This window comes from Primulina eburnea, chromosome 10 (assembly GCF_022965805.1).
Source record: "Primulina eburnea isolate SZY01 chromosome 10, ASM2296580v1, whole genome shotgun sequence".
NCBI classification, from domain to species: Eukaryota; Viridiplantae; Streptophyta; class Magnoliopsida; order Lamiales; family Gesneriaceae; genus Primulina; species Primulina eburnea.
The window spans coordinates 13,748,791-13,752,947 of NC_133110.1; positions in this window are offsets into that span (position 1 = coordinate 13,748,791).

Here is a 4,157-nt window from a genome sequence, read left to right on the forward strand (position 1 = left end):
AAGAACGTCTAATATGTAATCTAGGCAATTAAGATAAAACTATCCGAAGGCCAATTTCAAAAGTTCAATGACCAAGGGTCAATGAGAATGTCATCTCTGGAACTTTTGTTTGAATCACTTGAATTCCATGTTTACACTTGTGTGTCTGCAAATGACAGATTTTTTTTTCATCCAGGACAGTGATTTGGTGGTAATGTACTGGTCACACAAAGTATTAATGCATAAAATGGTGCAGGGCAAATATTGCTCAGTAGTAAAGCATTTTGATTTTAGTAGATATTTTTGTGATTCATGAAGTATGTTGGCTGGCTGTTGATTCTCTTTATAGGGAGGAGGCAAGAGAAGTAAGCAAAAAAGTTTCAGAACAAGAGAACCCATCAGCTTTTAAAGACTTGCCTAAAGTTATTTTGAGGTAACTGAAAGCTATTTTTTTAGTCCATGCCTCCTACGAACTGGATTGCCAGGTTGATAACTTGTCTCTACTTGCCATCCCCACAATTAAGATCCCTACCGAGTACCCGAATGATATCATTACCGTCAATCCATAAGCTATATTGCAAAAAACAAAGTGGACTACAATTTTCCTTGACAATCAGAAATAATTTTCTTTAGTCTGCATGTCCTCACAGCTCTTTCTATTATCTCTTCACCACCCATACTTTACCCCTTTAAGTTATCAATACCTCACTTGTTGATTGAATATGGTGATATTTGGCGCCTTGTCATAATATCTTATTTTTCTTATTGAATTTAGTTTTCAATTTCTACTTCTTTGGTATTCCCTGCTATTGTTCGAGTTTTTCTCTTCAAAAACTTTTTTGATTTGTTGGTCACAAATATATACCAATTGGGAATATCATCGCATGCTATGTTAGTTAATTATAATCCATTTACGCGTGCAGATAAATATTATGGCCGCTGTGTCCTTGTTGTCCTTGTCTGGATCTTTTCTACTTGCTTCTATTTCTTTCCCAGAGATCAATACTATTCCGTCATTGTGAGTGCTGTATCTTTGTAATAAATTTATGGGATTAGGGGATGATACTTTTCTCCATCATTTATCCTTGCCACTTGACAAACGTTGGTGCAAGAAATCGAATTGAGCCAAAAAAAAACCAAAAACAAACAAAAAAAACAAAAAAACAACAATCACAAAAACACACAAAAAACAACAAGCACAACAAACAAAAAACAAAAAAAAACCACAAATGAACAAACAAAGAAAAAAAAAAAACAACACCAAAAACAAAAAAAACAAAAAAAAAAAAAAAAAAACAAAAAAAAAACAAAACCAAAACAAAACACAACACAAAAAAAACCAAAAAGAACACAAAAACAAAAAAAAAAAAAAAAACAAAAAAAAAAAAAAAAAAAAAAAAAAAAAAAAAAAAAAAAACAAAAAAAAACAAAAAAAAACCACACAAACACAAAAAAAAAAAACAAACCAAAAACACAAAAAAAAACAAAAAAAAAACCAACAACAAAAAAAAAAAAACAAAAAAAAAAAAAAAAAAAAACAAACAAAAACAAAAAAAAAAAGAAAAAAACAAAACAACAACACAACAAAAACAAAAAAACCCACAAAAAACCAACCAAAAAACAAAACCAAAAAACAACAAAAAACAAAACAAACAAAAAAAACACAAACAAAAACAACAAAAGACAAAAAACAAGTGCTAGAGTTTAAACCCAACTGACGTTCTTGTATCATGAACTACTATCTATCATATTCCCTAAAGGTCTTGCTTGTTGGCAACGTTGCTGTCATTTCCTAATATATAATCTCATTTTTCTATGTTATCTTTCTACTTTGATTTTGGGTATTAGTTTTTATCCAAATGAGTTTTCTGTTTCTTGTAGAACAATAACTTTATATCGAATCCACATGGTTGTTATCGTCCGCGTGCACAAATCTTTTCCTTTTGATGAGTTTTGCTTTGTTGATTTCCAAATTTCTTTTCAGTCTCTCCTTGGCTTTAGGCCTTCATATTACTTGTTTCTCTTCTACATCGAGGAAGTAGACTAGAATTTGTGGTTGAGGAGTTAGTTTAATCGTGTATAGAAACACGATCACATGCAGGAAGACAGATTTTTTCATATCGAGAGCTAGATGCTAGAAAAACCGGTTAAAAAGATCTAGAGAAAATATACACGGATATGTCTATGCAGAAAGGTTACAGGTATCATTATTTCAGAGAGTACGTTATACGCTTCATTTTTTCTTGTTTCGCTGTAGGGTAATCATTTTAATGCATCATTGGTGCAGAAAAGGGGGTAAGAAACGCAAACTGCGTGAAGATGAAATGAGTTAGTCCCACTTCAAGACCCGTGTATAAAATGGCGATAGGAAAGGAAACGTTGAATAGAATACTTATATAACGAAGAGTTCTGAATGAGAACCTGAGGAGGGGACGTGCAACAATATCATGTAGTCCATCTGGGAAGCACAATTTTCGTACTCTGCTGTGAAAACTGCGTGATTTTTTAATCGGATCAACCGTAAATGTTGAAACATAATTTTTCTGTGACTGATGTTGGAAACAAAAGTATACTTCAATGTTTTCATAACCGGATCACCTTCATACCGGACCGGTGATCGAATCGAAAAACACATGTTAATTTTGGTTTAATAAATTGTTATATTATAAAATATTAATATAATATTATAAATAATGAAAAAAGATTAGTTACCGATATAGTGATATTTCATGCTTTTAAGTTCCCAAAAATACTCTGCCATTAGAGCAGTCAGATCCATCAAATTTCACTGCGAAGAAACTACAATATGGTGTTAAAGTTATAGCTTAGAATTTTCATGTCGAAATTCTTTTCCATAAAATATAATAGAAAAAAGTGGGAATAGAGTGTTTTTTTTGAATGTTTTTTTATTATATATATATATTATAATGAAAACAACATTAAAAATATGTTCTATTTAGATATATGTGTAATAAAAGATTACTTTGGAGAGAGTTCAAAACATTTTATGGTTTATGCATAATTTTTTAGGTTTGCTACCTTTTGCTATGACAAGCGAGCAAACTTGGGCCGCCACCATCGATGTTGGTATTAAAAATTGGTGGTGAACCACCAATTGGTGATTTATGGTTAATTTGATTCGTGAATTATTATTCTGGTCATATTGATAGTTGTTTTTTATACTTGGGTGAAAAATTGAAGATAAGGCATTTCTAGATTGATAAAAAGGTTGTTTGAATATAAAGATAATCACATTGAATGGGTGGGGTTTGGTAGGCATGGGTCTGCCTCAAGAATCTGCCTTGAGTTCGATGTTGATCAATGTTTACTTTAATGGGTTTGATAAGGAAGTTCAAGAATTACTATTAAACACGAATAAAGAGTTCCAAGTTCGTGGAAAATGATCTTGTATCGGCTGAAAGAGATTCGACCATGTTTTTTTTATAAGCATGAAGATTTATGTGTCCGATTATGGGATGAGATATTGATTGTTACTTAAGGAACAAAGATTGATGGCTTTAGAATTGAAGATAGAGTAGTGAAGTTTTAGAACGTGATTTTGATTTGAGAGATGGATAAACTCACAACGGTCATTCAATAGCGCGGTTCCACTACAAAAAAAAAAAAAACGGAGGCCGGTAGCGACGTTTTTAATCAAACCGTTCACTTCCTCCCACCCCAGCCCCTTTATTTAGCGACGGTTTTTTCCTAAACGCATCGCCTAAATGGGCGACGGTTTTTATGAAAACCGTCATCTATCTAAGTTTAGCGACAATTTGTCTTAGCGACTGGTTTATTAAAACAGTCCGCTATAATTAGCGACATTTTTCATAACCGTCGATAAATTGGCGACAATTCCACAAATCGTGCCCATGTTGCGACCGGTCTTGTATCTATTCTAACCGTCGCTATGTAGCGACCATTTTCAATCACCGTCGCTTAATTTTAAAGACAGACGGGTTTACCAAACGTCCTATAGAGCGACAGTTTGATATAAACCGTCCACTTAATTTGATAAGCAACAGGTTTTTAAAACCGGCGCTATATAGCGACGGTTTTTTATTTTACGAAACCGTCGCTAATATTAACGACGGTTTTGTATAAACCGTCGCTTAATATTAACAACGGTTTCTTAAACCTCGCAAAAATAGCGACGGTCTTCTTCCAAAGAACCGTCA